Here is a 24,912-nt window from a genome sequence, read left to right as displayed (position 1 = left end):
TTTTTAGCTTTTTTTCTTTGGGAATAATTTCCAGTGTACAAAGTGTCGCCAGACTAAAAGAGAATAAAATGAATACCAGTATGTGCTTTGCCCAGGTTCACCTCCTGTTATCACTTTATTTTCATTTCTCGGGCCATTTGCTCCTGGGTTCTCCCTCCCCCCACCCCACCCCTTGTCTCTTTAGTACAAACACACCACACATGATTTTTTTCTAAACTATTTGAGAATCTACTTCATGCCATATATCAAAGCCCATTACCCCATGACATGAATCTTCTTAAAATATAAAATGTTTCCCATTTAAAGTCTACCTCATGTTTCTTTTAATTTTCATTGTTGACACAATTACAGGTGTCCCCATTGCCCCCTTGTCCACCTCCCCCCTGCCCCCAGCCCCTTCCCTCTGGCCGTCACCGCCCTGGTGACTGTGTCTGTGGGTCACGCATGTATGTTCTTTGACTGATCCCTTCACCTTCTTTCATCCAGCCCCTCCCCCGCCCCTCTGACAGCTGTCAGTCTGCCCCATGTATCTGTGCCGCTCCCTCTATTCTGTTCCTCAGTTTATTGTGTTCATTAGATCCCACATATAAGTGAGATCATACGGTATTTGTCCTTCTCTGACTGGCCTATTTCACTCAGCATCATACCCTCTAGGTCCATCCAGGTGGTCACAGATGGAAGGATCGCATTCTTTTTTAGGGCAGATTTTCATTCCATTGTGTGTACAGGCCATGTCTGTGATTCTGAGGATTCCATGCAATCTATTTTTTCTGAGTCTTTAATATAATAGCACAGCACATTGAATTTTAAAGGCTCTTTATTTTCTAAGATAGTCATTCATGGATTTAAATTTTCTCATTTCATAGGTTTGATGTGTAATATATATACATTATCATTCAATTAAAAAAATATTCACTTCCGATTTGGTACACACATTGATTAGTGGGGGTTTTATTGCTTTATTGCCAAAATCTAAGAATATAAAAACAAGGGATTCCCAGGGGGTCCAAGGAACTGCTGGAGGTCCACGTCATGCCTCCAGGCTGGCTGGGGTCACTAGCTGAGTGTCACTGGGGGCAGCTCCTATACCCTCTGGAGTCCCTGCAGGCCCCTTCCCTGGAGTGTGGGATCTGGGTCCTCTCTGAGCTAGTGGACAGCCAGAGAAGCATACACACTGGTCACATTTGGGGGCTCCTCTGACAGGGAGGAAGGGGGTGCACTTGTCTCCTGTTGGAGGCCCAAGTGGTTCAGCTGGGTGAAGGTCAAATCCTGGGGAGCAGCGTATGCAGCAGCCTGGAGCAGGGGGAGAGGGAGAGGGATGAGATGTGGCTGGAGTTGGGGAGGCCTGGGGTCTGGAGAGGATGGGACCCACCTGACTGTCCATCTGTCTGTCCTCTTCTGTTTGTCTGCTGTTTGAGCCCAGCAATTCCACTGACAGAGGGGAGGGGGAGGTGGCCATTCCCTGCCTGAGTCTTGACCTTGAGTAGTTCACCTGGGCGTATATCGCTCCCTTGGGGTCATTCTCATGCTTGTTCTGCTGGAGAGACAGTGAGACAGAAACATGTCCCGTTGGTTCCACTGTGGAAATCTTCCATCAAGTCTCCCAGTGTCATCAAAGTGACAATTTCACTGCAGATCAGATGGGTCACTGTCCTGATGTCATCTGCAGGGATTTTCTGAGCCCTGGGTACCTGGTGTTTCCACAGCTCTGCTTCATAACCTAACGTGCTGTCTCTCTTGCTCACTTGGCTCCAGCCACATGGCCCATCTGGCTGAAGCAGCATGTGCTGCCTCAGGGCCTTTGCACCTGCTGTTGTCTCTGTTCTGGCCCCTCCCCCACCACACACTCTGTCCCCTGCTCTTGCTTTATTCTCCCTCACAGCCCTGGCTCTCCAGGATGCCATCTGCCTGTGTGCCTGTGTGTCCCCCACCCACAGGTGAGTGTGAAGAGTGTGGGGACCAGGCTTCCCCATGGCACCTAAATGCATCCAGTAAACAGTGACCCCATCACCGCTGCTGCGTGAATGCATGAGGGGAACCCTGGAACCTGCGGATGGTTCACTTATTCATGCCTCCTCCTGAGACCTGGGGCTACACAAGGTCAGAGGACGAGGAGCCAGCCCGGGGGGCCACCGGCGAGGGGCCAGGAGGCCACAGGATAGTGGGAGGAGTGAGTCACAGCAAGAGATGGTGACCCCAAGGAGAGGCCCATGTGGACGCTAATGAGAACCAGGTGAAGTGAGGACGGGGAAGGGACCACTGGAGTAAAGAGGGTGACAGGAAGGTCCTTGGTGGCCTGGACAGAAGCAGGGGTCTCACCCGAGGGTCCAGCTGCATGCCCTCCTCAGGCTGTGGGTCCTTCATGGTGGCATCTGTGGGGACAGAACGGGGTGTGTCTCCTGGTAGGTCCCCGGGATCTCAGGGCTGCAGACCCGCCTGCTCCCAGATGGGCCACTAACCCAGGAGGAGGGGAGGCGCCAGGTCATGCAGTGGGGATTTCAGTCCCTCTCCCCACTGATCCCACACCTCTCAGGCTGTCCCCTTCCCCATGAACCCTCCCCCAGGGCAGCCGTCCCTTCCTCTCACAGAGGGGCTCTTCCTGGGTGTTTGCAGCTGGGCAGGAGGACAGAGAGTCTCAGCCCTGGGAGGGGAGGGACCCCTCCCGTGTGATTCCAGACGAAAGAAGAAAATCTTAACAGACTTGATGGGTGCATTTCAAATTTCATGAGATTGAAAATGACAAAAAATAAATTTACATTTATTTGTACATTTCTGCTGGTACTCAGTGTATGCTTTTTAATTTTCTCAGTTCAGGTCTGGAGAAACCCATTTCCCAGGTGAGCATCTCCATCTTCTTGTCTTTCCTGCGGCAGGTGCTCTGGGCACCTCTCTCCTGGGGCCCCGGTTACCCCTGTTCCCTACTCACCCGACATCCTGTCTTTGCCCTGACGCCGCCGGTGTCGGAGGAAGAGGAAGAGGAGGAGGGACAGCAGCAGGACCAGGGCCACCAAGACCCCAATCAGGACGATCCAGTACCATGGCAGACCTTGGGCAGGATTGACATCATGGATGAGCCAAAGATGCCATTTAATGAGCACCTACTGTGTGCGAGGCACGTGCTGGGTCTGTTGTTCATCTCCGCTGACCTCACAGCCCTCAGGCCCCACCCCCAGTTCCCTGAGGCTCAGAGAGGTTACCCACGTGCCCCAGGTCACCCAGCCTGGCCGGGCAGCACGGGGACGGGACCTGGGATGTGGGGTCCCTGTGCTCTCCTCATGCTGCCCCCAGGTGGCTGCAGCCCTGAGCTCTGGGCACCCCATCTGCAGGGGGCCTGTCCTGTCTCACATGGAGCCGAGGGTCCTTCCTTACTACCTGCTCCCAGCACAGCAGGGACACGGGAGGGGCAGGGGCACGGGGTGGGCCCTGTGTCTCTCCTGGGTTGTCTCCCCCCCACAGGGCCCTGGCACCCCATTGGGAGGGTCGGGCTGGGTTGAGGCGCTGCCTTCCTGAGCCTGTGAGGCCCCTTATGTCACCTAATGTCACTGCAGTCCGTGAGCAGGAGGGAAGCAGGATGAACAGACATGAACCCGACCCTCAGAGCAGAGAAGGGAGCTCTGGTCTCACTGCAAGAGCAGTGGAGCTGAGACCAGAATGAGGACACACCTGCTCCCCACAGAGTCTCTCACTTACTGCTCTGCTGACCTGACTCTGTGGTGGGGGGTCCTCCATCCTCAGAGCCGTCTGGAAATTCAGGATGGGGGTGAGGGGTGGGGGCTGCCTTCCCCGCACCTAAGCCCCATTGCTTCTCTCCCAGCTGGGACCCCACATGTCCCTCTGTCATAGCCACTCCCACCCCCCATCACCTGCAGCCTCAGAGCCCTGAGGGCCTGTGTCTCCCGGCATCTCTGCCTGACTCCATGCCCCTGCGACCCAGCCCATCCCTGAGTGTCCAGGGGACACAAGACCCCTGGTGGGCTCTCAGAGCTCCCAGGGCTGCTCTGTGCTCCCTCTGAGCAGAGGTCTCAGTGACGCACCAGCCGTGGGGATGGGCCCTGTGGTGGGGTGGGGTTTCCACAGTGTCTTGGGAATAAGGACACAAATGGGGATGAGAGTCCGGTCCTAAAGCTGAAGTCCCCAAAGCACTGAGAGCTTCTCCTACATCTGCTGTGTGGCCCCCAAGACACTCCCCCTGCCCACTGACCACCTCTGAACCCAGGGGAGGGAGAGGGGAGGCAGGACAGGGAGGGTCTCTGAGGGGCACATCTCTGCTGGGCGACCATCACTTAGACCCCTCAGTCCCCTCCAACCTCAGATGTCTCCTGGGGACACCACCCCGAGCAGATGGCTCAGGAAGAATGGGGTCAGGGCCCCTCACCTGAGACCAGGAGCTCCAGGGGGTCACTGGGCAGTGACCACATCTGGGGGGTGTTCCTGTAACAGCCGTAGCATCTGAACGTCCACCTGCGGCCGGGGGTCACGGGGCCCACGGGGAACAGGGCCTGCACCTGCCCACTGGGGTGTGGCTGTGAGTCCCGGGTCCAGGAGAGCCTGTCCTCTCCTTCCTCAGTCAGAATGAACCTGTCAAATCCCCCCCATGAGACACACTGGAGGGTCACGTTCCCTCCTGGGGTCACGACAGGGCTGGGCAGGGCTGAGAGGCTGGGTTTCCTATAGAATCCTAGGAGAGAAGGAGGCAGCATGTTAAATGGGGCTCACACCTCCCTCATGTCCCCCAGGGCTGGGCTGTGAGGGGGAGACACCCTGAAAGCACCCCCTTCCTGTGGGCGGAGCCTGAGGCTGGGACCCCTGAGTGCCCTCTCACCTGTCACCACCAGCTCCAGGGTGTCACTGAGCTCTGACCAGCCAGCAGGGCTGAAGTAGTTACAGTAATATCTCCCTGCATCGATGTCTTCCAGAAAGAACTTGGCCTTGTCCCCGGGCTCCTGTAGTGTCTGTCTGTCCAAGGGCATACCCTTCTCTTCATTATACAGACAGAACTCCTGGGCTTGTAGGGTCCCCTGACACCAGATGGTCACAGCGCTCCCCCTGGGGATCACGGAGCCTGGCTCAGCCCAGATGGTTGGTTTGGGGAGGGTCCCTGGAAGGAACCAGAGGCTGCATTGGAAAGGTCTTCCCCGCCCCTCATTCCCCCGCTCAGCCCAGGTCCCTCCTCATTACCACCTCATCCCAGGACCCCTTGCTGCCTCCCGAGCCCCAGGGGTGAAGTAGAAGGTGGGACAGGGACCCTGGGGAGGACTCACCTGCCTGCATGTGAGTGTTCTGGCCCAGACTCAGCCCTGGAAGGGAATTCATCTCAGAGATTTGCCCCATCAGTGCCCCGTTTCCTCCTGCCACCTTGTCCCTGTCCCCACAACTAACCAAAACAGAGAAGAGCAGGGAGGATGGACACCATGCCGTCTGCTGTGAGTGCTCCTGCTCCCCAGGGGGACGAGACCCTGGGCCTGAAGGACAGAGACGCACAGGATGTGGTGAGTCCGGGGCTGCTGCCGCCCTTCCGGACTCCCACCTCTGTGGACCCGCTGCAGGTGGACACCCTGCCCTGGGCCTGGAGCTGCTATTTCCCCAGGTTGCAGGCTCAGGATGCTTCTGGCTCTCAGGACACAGGTTCGCAGTTCCTGAGGTGTCACCTGATGGCCGGGGTCTCATCTTTCTGCCTGGTCTGAACTCTGGCTCAGAGAAGAGGGGACCCAGGTTCCGGTTCTGACTCGGCCCCTAACTGTCTGATTCCAAACAGCACAATGAGACAGCCAACCGCGGCTCTGCCACAGCGCTCCCACCTCTTCCCGGGTCAAGGGTGCTGCTAGGTCCCCATCCGTGCCAACCCTTGGTGTTTCTCCCTTTGTGGTTGTAGCTGCTTAGCGTGAGTATTGGGACCACCCTGTGGTGGAGGGGACATTTCTTCCATGAAGAATGATGCTGGACACTTTTGAAAATATGACGGTTCATTTGCACCTCAAGGTCAGTTGCTCGTTAAAGTTTTTGCTTCTTTGTCTGTTGTCACATAACAGGCTGGTATGTATTTCTGAAACGAGCTGCTTTGAGTGAATGGTTTCCTTCCCCCCCACGCCCCCAATATCTCAGGGAGGGTGGATTCTGACCCCATTTGTGGGTGCGGGGCTGGTATCACCGAGGAGTAATTGAGAGAAGTAAGAGCAAGAGAGGAAGTGGCCTGATTCAGTGCCCTTCCAACATTCCAGACATGGTGGTGCCGCAGCTGATTATGACGTATGTGCGTGTGTTCACTGGCTTCTAGCAGAAACTTTTATGAATGGCATTCTTGTCTAAATCCTGGAGGAAATTCCCTGTTTGTGCCCTGGCTGGTGTGGCTCAGTGGATTGAGCACCGGCCTCTGAACCAAAGGGTCACTGGTTTGATTCCCAGTCAGGGCACATGCCTGGGTTGTGGGTCAGGTCCCCAGTTGGGGGTGTGTGAGAGGCAACCACACATTGATGTTTCTCTCCCTCTTTCTTCTTTCCCCCTGCTCTCAAAATAAATTTAAAAAATTAAAAATAAGAGAGTTACACCCAGCATCAAGGCTGCTCTGAAGAGGCAGAAATGACTCCAATGATTCCCCTAAAGGGGAGGGAGAGAGAAAGAACCCACTTCTTACAGAGACACGAAGTCAAAATACCATATGATTTCACTTTTTTTCTCCAGTGGAATTCAATAAATAAATTAAAAAAACCCAGATGAACAAAATAGGACCAAGTTTTCTCAAGGTGGTTCTGGAGGAGATGGATCTTGTGTTCACCCCCCCACAGAACCGAACCGAAACTCGAACAGAATTGGGTAAAAGTCCCCGTGAACAATCCACTGAAGACTGGCTGAAGAGATTTATAACAAAAGAGCTGGGAATGAAGCCCCTCGGGGAAGAGAGGAAGGGCGGAGAAGGGAAAGGGGCCAACGCTCCTGTGGCCTCGGGCTGCTGCACTGGACGGAGGTGTCAGCTCTGGGATCTTCCCCTGCGAGACGCGGGCCCCAAACCCCAGGCGCGGCTCCCAGAGCCAGAAAGAGATGCCCACGTAGTGTCAGGTGGTGCAACAGAGGCTTTCTGTCTGCCAAGGAGACGCGAAGCCGCTGGAGGCGCGGGCATCCTCTTCCTAACAGGCCGACACGCAAAACTGGACGGACCCACTTACCCTGCGCTCCAGGGAGGGAGGGCGGTGCGCACTGGAGTCCCCTGAGGAGGGTCTGGGCTCGGGGCTCTGGGGAGAGACGTGGCGGGACAGCTGCAGGCCCCGGTGCTGAGTCCACCCCCGACGCCGACAGCAGATGCCTTTTCTGGGCAGGGCAGGTCCCTCCCACCGGCGTCAGCCCGCAGCAAGGCTATTGCCCCACACCCAGGAATCTGTCTAGTCCAGCCGGAGTCACAGCAGAGGCCTGTGCGCAGCGGTCTGGGCAGACGCATGGGGGTTGGGGGCCTCAGTGACTGGCTGTGGGGAGGGGCCATCCATCACTTTTCCGTGGGCCTGATGGCTCTTACCCCTCAGGAGACGTCCCAGAGAAACACCCTCCCCGCTTCTGGCAGACCCGACCTCTGGGCTCCAAAGGCTGCAGCTACCTGAGCGTTAGGGGCTCCACCCTACAGAGGTCAGGGCAAAACCAGGGCAGACTCAGTGGCTCTGGGACAAAGGCCACAGCCACCAGCTCCCTTGAGCCTGAACGGCACCTCCCCCTCAGCGCAGACCCACTAGCTCCATCCTCTGGATTCTGCCAGGGGCTCTTTTCAGTGACTAAGCCTAACAGGCAGCTGGTGGCCTGACAAGGCAGATGGGGAGATACTAGGGGCCTGGCGGGGTTTGCGGGCCTGCCCCGGGGGGCTGCTGCTGGGAAAGGCCGGCTTTGCAGAGCAGCTAGGACACTTCCCAGGACAGCCAGGTCTGCTTGTGGCTTCAGGCCGGCTGCCCGGGGCAAGGCTGGGATGCCACGTCTGCCATTGTCCTGAGCCGTGGTCTCTCCTAGGGGCCCTGATCCATCAGCAAGGGGCCAGCGTCAGACTCCAATGGAGTGAGAGCCCCCGCATGTCAGCAGCAGCAGCATGTCAGCAGGAGAGTGCAGGAGGCTACCGCTGTGCAGAGGGGAATTCCTTCTTTTTCTTTCTTAATGTTTTCAGTTTTTGCTTTTCTTATGATATTTTTGCTCTTTAACTTCTATTTCTTTAATTTTTATCTTTTCTCCCTTCTATTCCTTTTTCTCTGATGTTATTGTTCTTTGTTTCCTTCTTATTTGTTTTTCCTTTCTTCTTTCCTTTTTTTTTTGATCAGCACCCACACAGCAGCCAGCATGTGGTGACCCACAGCCAGCCAGACTGAGGCTTGGTCCCCGGTACAAACGGGCCAACAGCAATCAAGGCTCCATTACAACAGTGGCTGTTGTGGGTTGGGTGTCATCTCACAAAATGAAGAATCGCTGATTCGATTCCCCATCAGGGCACATGCCTGGGGTGCATGTTCAGTCCCCAGTAGAGGTGCATATGAGAGGCAACTGATGGATGATTTTCAAATTAATGTTTTGTTCCCTCCCCTTCTCCTTCCCTTCCATTCTGTCAAAAAGTAAATAAGTAAAATCTTAAAAAACAAAGACTCCATTATAATGGGAGAACCCACAAAATCCAACCAGAAATATTCCCAGAGCACCTAGCTCAGATGTCAAGGATCCAGACCACTGGGTCACAGAATCCTGTGGAAAGCCACCCACAAAGACTAGGAGTCATAGCGGGCCTATCTAATACAAAGAAAGAAATACAAAGAGACAGCCAAAATGGGGAGACATAGAAATAGGTGTCAAGTAAAAGAACAGGAGGACTCTCCAGAAAAAGAGAAGGCAAGCAATTGATCCGGATCTAGAGTTCAAAGTAATGGTTAGAAGGATGCTCATGGAACTAGTAAGAAGTAGAAGAGCATGAAAATGGACAGAGAAACCATAAAAAAAAAAAGACCAGTCATAAATAAAGAATAACATCTGACATGAACAGTATACTGGATGGAATAGAAGGTAGGATAGATGAAGCAAAGGATCTTATCAGTAATTTAAAAGGCAAGATAGAATACACCCAATTTGACAACAAAAAGGAAAAAAAAAGACAAAAAGAATGAGGATAGTTTAAGGAAAGTGTGGACAACATGAGACGTAACTTCTGCATCATAGGGGTACCAGAAGGAGAAGAAAGTGAGCAAGAAGTAGAGAGTCTTTCTGAAGATATAATGGCAGAAAATGTCTCTAACCTGGCGAAGGAAATAGTCACAGTTGTGCAGGAAGTACAAGAGTCCCAGTCAAGGTGATCCCAAAGAGACCCACACAAGGAAACAGCATAATTAAAATGGCAAAGGTTAAAGACAAAGAGAGAATCTTAAAGGGAGCAGAAGAAAGGCAGCTGGTTACCTACAGGGGAGTTCCCATAAGGCTGTCAGATTATTTCTCATCAGAAATACTTCAGGCCAGTTGGGATTGTCATAAAATATTCAAAGTAATGAAAGCAAGTACCTGAAACCAAGGCCACTGTATACAGCAAGCCTATCACTTAAAATTAAAGGAGAAATAAAAAAGCTTCCCAGACAAACAAAAGGCTAAATGTTCATTATCACCAAACCAGCATAGCAAGAAAAGATAAATGAACATCTTTAAAATAAAGAAGAAATAAACAGAGAAAAATAGGGGAAAATGGCCATAAGTAAGTACCTATCAGTAATAATCTTAAATGTAAACAGATTAAATGCTCCAATCATAAACATAGGGTAGCTGAATGGATAAGTAAACATGACCGATATATATGCTGTCTACCAGAGATCCACCTCAAAACACAAGATTCACAGAGGCAGAGTGAAAAAGTGGGGGGAAAAATCATGCAAATTAAAAAAAAAAAAGCTGGGGTAGCAATACTTCTGACAAAATAGACTTCCAAAGAAAGGCCAAAACAAGAGACAAAGAAGGTGACTACATAATAGTAAATGGATCAATCCAACAAGAGGATATAACCCTTGTAAACACATATGCACCCAACATAGGAGCACCTAAGTATATAAAGAAAACCTCAGTGGACTTTAAGGGAGAGAGCGACAGCAATACAATCATAGTAGGGGATGTTAACACCCCACTGTTATCAATGGGTTTATCATTCAGACAAGAAGTCAACAAGGAAACAGCAACCTTAAATGACCCACTCAATTGGATAGACTTAATCAATATTTACATAACATTTCATCCCAAAACAGGAGATTATACATTCTTCTCAAGTGCACATGGAACATTCTTAAATATAGGTCACATGTTAGGACACAAAATGTCTTAACAAAATAAAAAAGATTGAACTTATATCAAGCATCTTCTCATATCACAATGGCAAGAAACAAGACAATAAAAAAGCTCAAAAGCAGTCTAACATATAAAGGCTACATAGCATAATATTAAACAATGAATGGGTTACCAATGAGCTAGAGGAACACATCAAACATTACTTGGACCCAAATGAAAGTTAATTCACAACAACTCAAAATCTATAGGACACAGCAAAGCAGTCCTGAGAGGGGAAAGTTCATAGCATTACTAGCCTACCTCAGGAAGCAAGAAAAGTCTCACATAAACAATGTAACCCTGCACCTAAAAGAACTAGGAAAAGAATAACCAGTGAAGCCCAGAGTAAGCAGAAGAAAGGGAATAATTAAGAGTGGGAATAATTGACTTAGAAACTAAGAAAAAATACAAAGATCAATGAAATCAAGAGCTGGTTCTTTGAACAGATAAACTAGATTAATGAATCTTTAACCAGACTCATCAGGAAAAAAGAGAGAGGACTCAAATAAATAAAATCAGAAACTGAAGAGATGCAAGAGCTGACATAACAGAAATACAAAATATTGCAAGAAAATACTATGAATAGCTATATTCCCTCAAATTGGACATTTTTGGCGAAATGGACAAATCCCTAAAAACATAACAATTTCCAAAACTCAATCAGGAAGAATCAGAGAACCTGAAGAGGTTGATAACAACTAACGAAACTGAAGCAGTGATGCAAATAAAATGCCCAGCAAACAAAAGTCCTGGACTGGATGGTTTCACAGGTGAGTTTTACCAAACATTTAAAGAATAAGTAACACCTATCCTGCTCAAACTATTTGAAAAGCTTCAGAGGAGTGCAGATTCCCAAGCTCTTTATATGAGGCTGAAATTATTCCAAATCCAAAATCAGTTAAATGCACTACAATGAAAGAAAATTGTAGGCCAATAGCCCTGATGAACATAGATACCAAAATCCTCAACAAAATGTAAGTAAATCGGATCCAGCCATACATTAAAAAGATTATGCACCATGAGCAAGTGGAATTTATTCTGGGGATGCAAGGTTGGTACAATATTCACAAATCAATAAATGTGATACTTCACACAAACTATGTTAAAGATAAAAAGTACATGATTGTATATCATTAAACGCAGAAAAAAGTTTTGACAAAATCCAGCATCCATTTATGATAAAAACTCCTAGCAAAGTGGGAATAGTGAGAGCATACCTTAACATAATAAAGGCCATATATGAAAAACCTACTGCCTACATCATACTCAACGGGCAAAAACTAAAAACATTTTCTTTAAGATCAGAACAAGTCAGGGATGTCCATGTTCTCTACTCTTATTCAACATCGTACCGAAAGTCTTAGCCACTGGGACCAGACAAGAGTAAAAATCAAAAGGCATCCCAGTTGGAAAGGAGGAAGTAAAATTGTCATTATTCACAAATGACATGATAGTGTACAGGGAAAACCCTAGTCTCCGCAAAGAAACTACTAGATCTAATAAATGAATTTGGCCAAGTAGCAGGAACCAAAATTGATATTCAGAAATTGGTGGCATTTTTATACACCTTAATGTATTACCAGAAAGAGGAACAAAGAAAACAACCTCTTTTGCTATTGCAACAACAACAACAACAACAACAAAACAAATTAGGAACCTAAAAATAAACTTTACCGAGGACATGAACGACATATATTTGGAAAACTATAGGACTTGGAAGATGTAAGCACCATGTTCATGGACTGGAAGAATTGCTTCACAGCACTAAAATGTCCATACTACCCGAGGTAATCTGTAAATTCCATAAAGTTCTTCCTAAAATACCAATGGCATATTTCATAGGTCTAGTACAAATATTTCAAAAATTTATATGGAACTAAAAAAGACCCCAGATAGACTCTGCAATCTCCCCCCACTTTACTCAAAGAGGAGAATTTATGTGTTTGTTTGTTTTTATTATTTCATTTTTTAATTTTTATATTTTCCAGTCCCAATTATTTGCCCTCTTGCCCCCCTCTGCCCAGCCCTCCCCCCACTTCCAGAGCGATCTTGACAAAGAAGAACAAAGTTGGAGGGATGACGATACCTGATATTAAACTATACAAGGCCGTTGTAATCAAAACAGCCCGGCACTGGCATACGAACAGGCATCTAGATCAACGGAACAGAACGGAGGGCCTGGAAACCAGCCCATGTTTTTAAGGTCAATTACTATTTGACAAGGGAAGCAAGAGCATACAGTGGAGGAGAGACAGTCTCTTCGATAGATGGTGTACGGAAAGTTGGACAGGACATGCGAAAAATGAAACCTGACCACCAACTTACACCGTACGCAAGGATAAACTAAAAAAAATGGATTTAGGGCTTAAAGGTAAGTCATGAAATTATAAAAGTTCTAGAAGAAAACAGAGACAGTAAAATCTCAGATATCTGTCCTAGCAATACTCTTCCCAATACATCTTCTAGGACCAGGGAAATAAAGGAAATTATAACCAAATGGAGCTACATCAAACGAAAAAGCTCTGCACCTCAAAATGAAAAGGGAAAACGTCTTTGCCAATGATATATTTAATAAGGGGTTAATTACCAAAATACATAAGGAACTCACACATCCCAACCCCAGGAAGACGGACAATCCAATTAAAAAAGGACCTGAACAGACACTTCTCCAAGCAGGACATACAGAGGGTCCATAGGCATAGGAAAGGAAGCTCAACATCACCAGCCATCAGAGGGCTGCAAATTAAAACCACAGTGAGATACCAGCTCACACCAGTCAGCATGGCCATCATCAACAAATCAACAAACAAGCGCTGGCGAGGATGCGGAGAAAAGGGAGCCCTAGTGCGTGGTTGGTGGGAATGCAGACTGGTGCAGCCACTGTGGAAAACAGTGTGAAATTTCCTCAAAAAATTACGAAGGGACAGGCTCATAGATGGAGAGCAGGAGGATAGCTAAGGAGGGTGGGGGAGGTTACGGGGTGGGGGACTGAGAAAAAAGAAGGAAAGAGGACTCAGACACAGTAGGGTGACTGCTGATTGCTGGGGGTAGTTGCATATAAGGGGACTAAACGGTAATGAAAAAAATACAATAAAGGTTATATAAAATACATTAAATAGGGAACTGCCTTTTGACAAAGTGAGCGCACTTCTGGGAATACATCCTAAGAATTCTGAAACCCTAATCAGAAAGAACCTCTGCACCCCCTCTGTTCAGAGCAGCGTTATGTACAATATGTAAGGCCTGAAAACAGCCCAAGTGCCCAGCAGTAGAGGATCGGATAGAAAAGCAGCGTTACCTTTACGCAATGGAATACGGCGCAGCTGGGAATGAAGCCCCTCGGGGAGGAGAGGAAGGGCGGAGAAGGGAAAGGGGCCACCGCTCCTGTGGCCTCGGGCTGCTGCACTGGAAGGAGGTGTCAGCTCTGGGATCTTCCCCTGCGAGACGCGGGCCCCAAACCCCAGGCGCGGCTCCCAGAGCCAGGAAGAGATGCCCACGTAGTGTCAGGCGGTGAAACACAGGGTTTCTGTCTGCCAAGGAGACGCGAAGCCGCTGGAGGCGCGGGCATCCTCTTCCTAACAGGCCGACACGCAAAACTGGACGGACCCACTTACCCTGCGCTCCAGGGAGGGAGGGCGGTGCGCACTGGAGTCCCCTGAGGAGGGGGGTCTGGGGCTCGGGGCTGTGGGGAGAGACGTGGCGGGACAGCTGCCAGGCCCCGGTGCTGAGTCCACCCCGAACGCCGACAGCAGATGCCTTTTCTGGGCAGGGCAGGTCCCTCCCACCGGCGTCAGCCCGCAGCAAGGCTATTGCCCCACACCCAGGAATCTGTCTAGTCCAGCCGGAGTCACAGCAGAGGCCTGTGCGCAGCCGTCTGGGCAGACGCATGGGGGTTGGGGGCCTCAGTGACTGGCTGTGGGGAGGGGCCATCCGTCACTTTTCCGTGGGCCTGATGGCTCTTACCCCTCAGGAGACGTCCCAGAGAAACACCCTCCCTGCTTCTGGCAGAACCGACCTCTGGGCTCCAAAGGCCGCAGCTACCTGAGTGTTAGGGGCTCCACCCTACAGAGGTCAGGGCAAAACCAGGGCAGACTCAGTGGCTCTGGGACAAAGGCCACAGCCACCAGCTCCCTTGAGCCTGAACGGCACCTCCCCCTCAGCGCAGACCCACTAGCTCCATCCTCTGGATTCTGCCAGGGGCTCTTTTCAGTGACTAAGCCTAACAGGCAGCTGGTGGCCTGACAAGGCAGATGGGGAGATACCAGGGGCCTGGCGGGGTTTGCGGGCCTGCCCTCTGGGGCTGCTGCTGGGAAAGGCCGGCTTTGCAGAGCAGCTAGGACACTTCCCAGGACAGCCAGGTCTGCTTGTGGCTTCAAGCCGGCTGCCCGGGGCAAGGCTGGGATGCCACGTCTGCCATTGTCCTGAGCCACGGTCTCTCCTAGGGGCCCTAACCCATCAGCAAGGAACCAGCGTCAGACTCCAATGGAGCGAGAGCCCACGCACATCAGCAGCAGCATGTCAGCAGGAGAGTGCAGAAGGCTACCGCTGTGCAGAGGGGAATTCATTCTTTTTCTTAAAAATTTTTTTATGTTTGGATTTTTTTTCATGTTTTGCTTCTTTAATTTCAAGGTTTAAAATCTTCATCGTTTCTGTTTTGATTTTCACTGGTTATTCTTTTTAGTTTTTTTCTAATTTGTTTTTTCTTTCTGCTTTTCTTATTCTTTTTTCCTTTTTTATTTTTTCTATATTTTATTTTTAGTTACATAAAGGTTTTTGATAAATACTATTATTTGTTACCATGTATGCTTTTTCTTTTTTCTCTTTCCTTTTTTCTTTATTGTCTACATTCTGATCAGCACCCACACAAGGGCCAGCACGCAGTGACCTCACAGCCACACAGAGGGTTGATCCCACAAACAAATGGGCCAACAGCAATCAAGACTTGACTACACTAAGAGAGCTCACAAAACCCAAACAGGAGATGTCCTTAGAGTACCCAGCTCAGGAGATCAATGGGACTCAATCACCGAGCTCCACAGAACACCTACAACAGAAAGCCACCCCACAGAGAGTGGGAGTCAAGCAGCAGAAGGAACCAACAAACACAGTGAGGCAGCCAAAGCGGGGAGACGAAGAAATGGACCCTCATTTTAAAAGAATGGGTGGAATCTCCAGAAGAATAAAAAAGAGCTAAATAAGATGGAGGCAAACAACTGATGAGCTCTAGAGTTCAAAATAATAGTTGTCAGGATCCTCAAGGAACTTAGTGAGAACTACAAGAGCACAAAAAAGGACATAAAAACCATATAAAAAGACCAGTCAAAAATAAAGAATAGCATATCTGACATCAAAAATGCATTGGAAGGAATTAAAAGTAGGTTAGATGAAGCAGAGGATTGTATCAGTGATTTTAAAAGACAAGGTAGAGCCCTGGCTGGTGTGGCTCACTGGATTGAGTGCTGGCCTGTGAACTAAAGGGTCGCAGCTTTGATTCCCAGTCAGGGCACGGGCCTGGGTTGTGGGCCAGGTCCCCAGTTGGGAGCGCACAAGAGGCAACCACACATTGATGTTTCTCTCCCTCTTCCTCCTTCCCTTCCCCTCTCTAAAATAAATAAATAAAATCTTTAAAGAAAGACACGGTAGAACAAAACACCCCATCTGAGCAGTGAAAAGAAAAATGACTTAAAAAAAGAAAAGAATGAGGATAGTTTTAAGGGAACTTTGCGATGACATAAAATGTAACAACATCTGAACCTGTTTGAGGAAATAATGGCAGAAAACTTTCCTAAGCTGGTGAAGGAAAAAGGCAGAAATGTTCAGGAAGCACAGAGAGGCCCAATTAAGATGAATCCCAAAAGACCCACACCAAGACACTTCATGGTTAAAATGTGAAAGTTCGAAGACAAAGAGAGAATTTTAAAAGCAGCAGGAGAGAGACAGTTACCCAGAAGGAACTTCCCATAAGACTGTCAGCTGATTTCTCACCAGAAACACTTCAAGCCAGAAGAAATTGGCATGAAGTATTCAAAGCAATGAAAGCAAGTATCTGAAACCAAGAATACTCTATGTAGCAATATTACCATTTAAAATGGAAGGCAAAATAGAGAGCTTCCCAGACCAAAAACAAACAAACAAAAAGCCCCAAAACTAAAGGAGTTCATTACCACCAAACCAGTACTGCAAAAAAATAAAATAAAATAAAATAAAGGGAATGCCTTAAGAAGTAACACACACAGAGGAACGTAGGCATAAAAATGGCAATAAATAAGTACCTATTAAAAATATCTTTTAATGTAAGTGTTTTAAATGCCCCAATCATAAAACATAGGGTAGGGGAATGGATAAGTAAACTTTACCCATATATATGCTGTCTCCAGGAGACCCACCTCAGAACAAAAGAGTCACATAGGCTGAAAGTGACGAGATGGATAAAAAAATTCTATGCAAAAGGAAACAAACAAACAAACAGAAAGCTGGAGCAGCAATAGTTATATCTGGCAAAATAGACTTCAAAGTGAGGGCATTGGTCTGTTTTCAGATCTTGGCTATTGCAAACAACACTGCTATGAACATAGGGTGCATACATAATATTCTTTCAAATAGGTGTTTTGGAATTCTTAGAATGAATTCCCAGAAGTGGGATTGCTGGATCAAAAGGCAGTTCTATTTTAAATTTTTTGAGGAAATCCCAAACTGTTTTCCACAGTGGCTGCACCAGTCTGCATTCCCGCCCACAGGGCACAAGGAAAATACAACAATTTTTAAAAAGGCATAAAAACTGATTTAAAATAAAAAAGTAAAATTAATGTGAAAAAAAGAAATGTGTGCATTCTTCCATATTTTCTTGGTCTTTCAAGGTTAGATTTATGAGTGTAATTAATAGTTCCAAAACTGAATTTTGGGGACTTGCGGCCAAGATGGAGGCCTAGACAGACACGCTGCATCTCCCACCACAACTAAGAAGGAATGCAACTACCTCAGAACTAGAGACAAACGGAAGTTTCAGAAAATAGAAATGCATGGAAATCTAACAAACAAAGACATAAAGAAGAAATACTCATTTAGACGGGTAGGAGGGGCGGAGCCGAGGCAGAGAAGGTGTGGTGTGGTGGCAGCAGCGGACCCACAGAAAGCAGAGCCACACATTTAAAATAGTCGGGAGGGACACCTGGGGATCGTTCCCAGCACCAGACCAGACCGCGAAGCTCACAGTCCCAGCACCGGGGAAAATAAAGCTTCATTGCTTCTGACTGTGCAGACCAGTGGGGGTTGGGGCGGAGGAAGGAACTGCCGGTCTCTCAGCAGAGTCCACTTGTTTAAAGGGCCCCCATGGTCCTAGAACATCTGCAGACCCACCCACTCTGGGAACGATGGTCAGGGTAACAGATAGAGGGGTGTCAGTCCCATACGGAAGTGGGAGAAGTGCCTGGTAAAGGGGCGAGTGCTGGACAGGCGGCATTGTTCCCTCTCACACCCCCGCCCCCACATACAGCACCACAACGTGGTGAAACGGGTCGCCCTGTACTGATGAATCCCTAAGGCTTTGCTCCTTACAACGTAACAGGTGTGACAACTTTACCTAAGACACAGAGGCAAACAAACACAGCCTGTCAAGATGAGGAGACAGAGAAGTATGACCCAAAAGAGGGAACGGATCAAGGTTCCAGTGGGAGAACTAAGTGACGAGGAGATAGCTAACCTAACAGATGCAGAATTCAAAACACTGGTGATGAAGATGCTCACAGGCTTGTTAGATATACTTAAGTATGGCAAACGCATAAGGGAAGAATTGAAGGCTAAGCTAAATGAAACGAAGAAAAACTCACACAAAACCAATGGTGAAGGGAAGGAAACTGGGGTTCAAACCAATGATTTGAAACATAAGGAAGAAAAAAACTGTCAACCAGTGCAGAATGAGGAAACAAGAATTGAAAAAAATGAGGAGAGGCTTAGGAACCTCTGGGACAACTTTAAATGTGGCAGCATCCGAAACATAGGGGTGCCAGAAGGGGAAGAGGAAAAGCAAGAAATAAAAAGCTTATGTGAAAAAATAATGAAGGAAAACTTCCCAAATTTGACGAAGGAAATAAACATACAAGTCCAGGAAGAACAGAGTCCCAAACAAACTAGATTCAAGGAGGATCACACCAAAACACATAATCATTAAAATGCCAAAGGTTCAAGATAAAGAGAGAATCTTAAGAGTAGGAAGATAAAAGCAGAGAGTTACCTACAAAGGGGTGCCTATAAGACTGAAACTTTGCAGGCAAGAAGGAACTGGCAAGAAGTATTCAATGTGATGAAGAGCTAGGACCTACAACCAAGGCTACTCTATCCAGCAAAGCTATCATTTAGAATGGAAGGGAAGATGAAGTGCTTCCCAGACAAGGTAAAGCTAAAGGAGCTCATCAACACCAAGCCATTATTACATGAAATGTTAAAGGGACTTATTTAAGGAAAAGAAGATCAAAACTATGAACATTAAAATGACAACAAACTCACACCTATCGACAACTGAATCTAAAAAAATAAAAACAAAATCCAACTAAGCAAACCAGAATAGGAACAGAATCAGTGGTATGGGGATCCTTTCGAAAGTTATCAGCCAGGAGGGGGGAAGGGGAGAAATGGTGCAGGGATTAAGAAGCATAATTGGTTGGTACAAAATAGACAGAAGGAAGTTAAGAATAATATAGGAAAGTGTGAAGCCAAAGGACTTGTATGCAGGACCCATGGACATGAACTAAGAGGGGTGGGATTGCTGGAGGGAAGGGAGGTACTGGGCAGAGGGGAGCAAAGGGAAAAAATTGGAACTACTGTAACAACATAATCAATAAAATATACTTTAAAAAAACCCTGAATTTTTGACTTTATTATCTGTTTTTGTTTTTCTTCATTATCATTTCCCGAGTTATACTGTTGCTTAGAAAAATTTGCTATTCTTTTACAATTATTTTGAGGAGTTAAAACAATCATTTAAAAAAGATTTTCCTATTGTTATTTTGTTACAAAAAGACTATCATTTTGTTGTCATTACTTTTTCTTTTTGCTCTGGGGTTTATTTCTTTTTAAATTGACTTTATTGGGGTGACATTGGTTAATAAAATTATATAAGTTTCAGGGGTACAATTCTATAATACATCAGCTGTAAATTATACTCTGTGTTCACCACCCCAAGCCAAGTCTCCTTCCATCACCATTTATTCCCCCAAATGCTTTCCCCTCTTGTAGTCACCATACTGGGATTGTTTTATCTTTGCTGAATCTCTTTCCCGTTTTCTCCCAGCCCCCAATCCCCTCCCCCTGACAGCTGTCAATCTGTTTTCGGTACCCATGAATCCTTTTCTGCTTTGCTTGTTAGTTTATTTTGCCCATTAGATTCTACATATAAACAGTCATATGGTGTTTGTCTTTCTGTGACTGGTGTACTTCTCAACGGAATACTACGCAGCCATAAAAAGGAAACAAGATGTTTTGTGTTGTTACAGCATGGATGGACCTGGGGAATACAAGTTCTTTTTAATCGAATACTTTTATTAAAATATAACCGGAGGCAATAGTATATTAGCTTCAGGTGTACAGCACTGAGTTTCTACTTGTGGGTCTTACCATGTGTTTCCCACGCTAAGTCCAGTAAGCACGCGTCCTGTGCAAAGTTATTACACATTACTGACTGTGTTCCCCTTGCCATCCACCCCTCTGCTGCACCCCCTCCAGCAACCATCATTTCTTCTTCCTGTCTAGGGGCCTGTTTTGTTTTGTTTGTTTGCATGATGTTAAAAATTCCACATATAAGTGAAATCTTTCTCTGTCGGAATTATGTCACTCACCCTGATACGCTCTAGGTCCATCCAGGCGGTCACAGATGGAAGGATGCGTTATTTCATACGGCAGATTTTCATTCCATTGTGTGTACAGGCCACAGCTTTCTAACCAGTGGTCTGTGGTTCTAACAAGTCGATGAGATATTTTTCTAAACCCTTGATAGAATAGCTCAGGCTGGTGATTTTTAAAGGCTTTTTATTTTCTGATAATTCACTCCTGGTTTTGACTGTTCTCACTTCACAGGTTTGACTCGTAATATTTACACAATCATTTAATTTAAACTCTTCATTTCTGTTTTGGTTCACACATTGGTCATTGAGAAGTCTGCTTGGTTTATTCCCAAAATGTGGGGATATTAGTTATCACTAACTATGAAATCTGGGGACCCCCGAAGGGTCCCAGGAACTTCTGGGGGCCCATGTCAGGTCTCCAGGCTGGCTGGGTTTACTAGCTGAGTGTTCTTGGGGGCAGCTCCTGTACCCTCTGGGGTACGTGCAGGCCCCCTCCCTGGAGTGTGGGGTCTGGGTCCATTCTGGGCTAGTGGACGGCCAGAGCAGCGTACATGCTGGGCTCATCGGGGGGCTCCTCTGACGGAAAGGAACGGGGTGCCCTTGTTTCCCGTCTGATGCTCAAATGGTTCAGCTGAGCATAGGTCACATCCTGGGGGTCGTCCTTGGACCTGATCTGCTGGAGAGACAGTGAGACCGAAACACGTCCCCTTGGTGCCACTGTGGAAATCCTTCATCGATTCTCTCTGTATCGTCAAGGTGACAAGTTCACTGCAGATCAGATGGGTCACTGTCCTGATGGCGTCTGACGGGCTTTCCTGAGCCCTGGGCATCCGGTGCTTCCATGGATCTGTCTCTTAACCTAACGCACTGTCTCTGTTGCTCACTCAGCTCTAACCACACGCCCATCTGGCTGAAGCAGCATCTGCTGCCTCAGGGCTTTTGCACCTGCTGTTTTCTCTGTTCTGGCCCCTCCCCCACAACACACTCTGTCCCCTGCCCTTGCTTTATTCTCCCTCACAGCCCTGGCTCTCCAGGATGCCATCTGCCTGCTTGCCTATATCTCCTCCCACCCACAGGTGAGCACGAGGAGTGTGGAGAGAGGGCTGCCCTGTGGCACTTAATTGCAGCCAGTAACCAGTGACCCTGTCACTGCTGCTGCATGAACGCGTGAGGCGGACCCTGTGACCTGTGGGTGTTCACTTATTCATGCCTCCTCCTGACACCTGGGGCTGCACAAGGTCAGACAGAGGACGAGGAGCCAGCCCGGGGGGCCACCTAGGAGGGCCAGGAGGCCACAGGAAAGTGGGAGGGGTGAGTCACAGCAGGAGGTGCCCAGAAGGAGAGGTCAGCCTGGACGCTAATGAGAAGCAGGTGAGGTGAGGACGGGGAAGGGACCAGTGGAGTAAAGGGGGCGGCAGGAAGGTCCTTGGTGGCCTGGACAGGAGCAGGGATCTCACCCGAGGGTCCAGCTGCACGTCCTCCTCAGGCTGTGGGTCCTTCAGAGCTGCATCTGTGGGGGCAGAATGGGGTGTGTCTCCTGGCAGGTCCCTGGGATCTCAGGGCTGCAGACCCGCCTGCTCCCAGATGGGCCACTAAACCAGGGGGAGGGGAGGCGCCAGGTCATGCAGTGGGGATTTCAGTCCCTCTCCCCACTGACCCCGCACCTCCCAGGCTGTCCCCTTCCCCATGAACCCTCCCCCAGGGCAGCCGTCCCTTCCTCTCACAGAGGGGCTCTTCCTGGGTGTCTGCAGCTGGGAAGGAGGACAGAGAGTCTCAGCCCTGGGAGGGGAAGGACCCCTCCCGTGTCATTCCGGACGAAAGAAGGAAACCTTAACAGACTTGATGGGTGCTTTTCAAATTCCAAGAGATTGAAAATGAAAAATGAACTTACATTTATTTGTATGTCTGTGCTAACCTTGGATGTTTTCATACTAGATTTTCCTTTTTTAAAAGAACAGATTTTATTTACTTATTTTTAGAGAGCGGGGAAGGGAGGGGGAAACAGAGGGAGAGAAACATCCGTGTGTGGTTGCCTCTCACACTCCCCCAACTGGGGACCTGGCCTGCAACCCAGGCCTGTGCCCTGACTGGGAACCGAACTGGTAACTATTTGGTACGGAGGCCAGCATTCAATCCACTGAGTCACACCAGCCAGGGCTCTTTCTAGATTTTCTGATTTGAGATTCTGGACAAATTTGTTTCTCAGCTGAGCGTCTCCATCTTCTTGTCTTTCCTGTGGCAGATGCTCTGGGCACCTCTCTCCTGGGGCCACGGTTACCCCTCTTCCCTACTCACCTGATGTCCTGCCTTTGTTCTGACACTGCCGGTATCGGAGAAAGAGGAAGAGGAGGAGGAAGAGGGGCAGCAGCACGACCACTGAGACCCCGATCAGGACGACCCAGTACCATGGCAGACCTCGGGCAGGAGTGACGTCATCTGTGAGCCAAAGATGCCATTTAATGAGCACCTACTGTGTGCAAGGCACGTGCTGGGTCTGTTGTTCATCTCTGCTGACCTCAAAGCCCTCAGGCCCCACTCCCAGTGCCCTGAGGCTCAGAGAGGTTACCCACGTGCCCCAGGTCACCCAGCCTGGCCGGGCAGCGCGGGGACGGGACCTGGGACGTGGGGTCCCTGTGCTCTCCTCATGCTGCCCCCAGGTGGCTGCAGCCCTGAGCTCTGGGTTCCCCGTCTACAGTGGACCTGTTCTGTCTCACATGGAGCCGAGGGTCCTTCCTTACTACCTGCCCCCAGCACAGCAGGGACATGGGAGGGGCAGGGGCGCGGGGTGGACACTGTGTCTCTCCTGGGTTGTCTCACCCCCACAGCTCTGACACCCCCTGGGGGGTCAGGCTGGGCTGGGGCACTGCCTTCCTGAGCCTGTGAGGCCCCTTATGTCACCTAATGTCACTGCAGTCTGTGAGCACGAGGGGACCAGGATGAACAGACATGAAACCAACCCTCAGTGCAGAGAAGGGAGCCCTGGTCTCACTGCAGGAGCAGTGGAGCTGGGACCAGAATCAGGGCCCACCTGCGCTCCACAGAGACCCTCACTTACTGCTCTGCTGACCTGACTCTGTGGTGGGGGGTCCTCCATCCACAGAGCCGCCTGGAAATTCAGGATGGGGGTGAGGGGTGGGGGCTGCCTTCTCCGCACCTGACCCTGGCTCCTCTCCCAGCCTGGGCCCCACATGTCCCTCTGCCATGACCCCCCATTATCACCTGCAGACTCAGAGCACTGAGGGCCTGTTGCTACCGGCATCTCTGCCTGACTCCCTGCCCTGGGGACCCCGTCCATCCCTGAGTGGCCAGGGGACATGAGACCCCTGATGGACCCTCAGAGCTCCCAGGGCTGCTCTGTGCTCTGTCTGAGGAGAGGTCTCAGTGACTCACCAGCTGAGGGGATGGGCCCTGTGGGTGGGGGGCGGGGGCCCCCAGAGGGTCCTGGGAAAGGGAACAGAAGCAGAAGAAGGTCGGGGACTAACCCTGGAGCTGTCATCAGACTCTTTCCTCCATCAGCTGTGTGGCCCCAAGACACTCCCCCTGCCCACCTGTCACCTCTGATCCTGGGGAGGAGAAGGGGAGGCAGTTCAGGGGGGGTCCCTGGGGGGCACATCTGTGCTGGGCGACCATCACTTAGACCCCTAAGTCCCCTCCAACCTCAGAAATCTCCTGGGGACACCACCCTGAGCTGACGGCTCAGGAAGGATGGGGTCAGGGGCCCTCACCTGAGACCAGGAGCTCCAGGGGGTCACTGGGCTGTGACCACACCTGGGGGGTGTTCCTGTAACAGCCGTAGCATCTGAACGTCCACCTGCGGCCGGGGGTCACGGGGCCCACAGGGAACAGGGACAGCACCTGCCCACTGGGGTGTCGCTGTGAGTCCCGGGTCCGGGGGAGCCTGTCCTCTCCTTCCTCAGTCAGAATGAACCTGCCAAATCCCTCGTCTGAGTGACATTTGAGAGTCACGTTCCCTCCTGAGGTCACAACAGGGCTGGGCAGGGCTGAGAGGCTGGGTTTGCTGTAGGATCCTAGGGGAGAAGGAGGCAGCGTGTTAAATCGGGCTCACACCTCCCTCACGCCCCCCAGGGCTGGGCTGTGAGGGGGAGACACCCTGAGAGCACCCCCTTCCTGAGGGCAGAGCCTGAGGCTGGAGACCTGAGTGTCCTCTCACCTGTCACCACCAGCTCCAGGGGGTCACTGTGCTCTGACCAGCCAGCGGGGCTGAAGTAGTAACAGCGATAGATCCCTGCATGTCCCTCTGTCACATGTGTGATGGAGAACTTGGCCTTTTCCCTGAGCTCCCGTGGCTTCTGTATGTTCCAGGGCACTGGTCTACCCCTTATGTCCATATAGTACTCCTCAGCCTCCACGGTCCCCTGACACCAGATGGTCACAGGGCTCCCCCTGGGGATCACAGGGCCTGGCTCAGCCCAGATGATGGGTTTGCGGAGGGTCCCTGGAAGGAACCAGAGGGTGCATTGGAAAGGGCTCCCCCACCCCCCAGCCCAGCCCAGGTCCCCCCTCATTACCACCTCATCCCAGGACCCCTTGCTGCCTCCCGAGCCCCAGGGGTGAAGTAGAAGCTGGGACAGGGACCCTGGGGAGGACTCACCCTACAGCTCGCGGGTTTTCTGGGCCAGACTCAGCCCTGGAATAGAGTCCCTGTCAGAGGTTTGCCCCATCAGTGCCCTGTGCCCTCCTGCGGCCCCTGCCCGTCCCCACACTGACCGAGGCAGAGAAGAGCAGGGAGGATGGACACCATGCC

General features: G+C 49.8%; 1 pseudogene; it reads right to left on the bottom strand.

Moving 5' to 3' along the window:
• Positions 1 to 1,146: 1,146 nt before the first annotated feature.
• Positions 1,147 to 24,912, bottom strand: LOC149995475 (leukocyte immunoglobulin-like receptor subfamily B member 3; annotated as a pseudogene).

Source organism: Furipterus horrens, unplaced genomic scaffold, assembly GCF_987537825.1.
Source record: "Furipterus horrens unplaced genomic scaffold, mFurHor1.1.pri manual_scaffold_13, whole genome shotgun sequence".
Lineage (NCBI taxonomy): Eukaryota > Metazoa > Chordata > Mammalia > Chiroptera > Furipteridae > Furipterus > Furipterus horrens.
The sequence above is the reverse complement of the archived record's forward strand: the minus strand, read 5'-3'. Positions and strand labels throughout refer to the sequence as shown.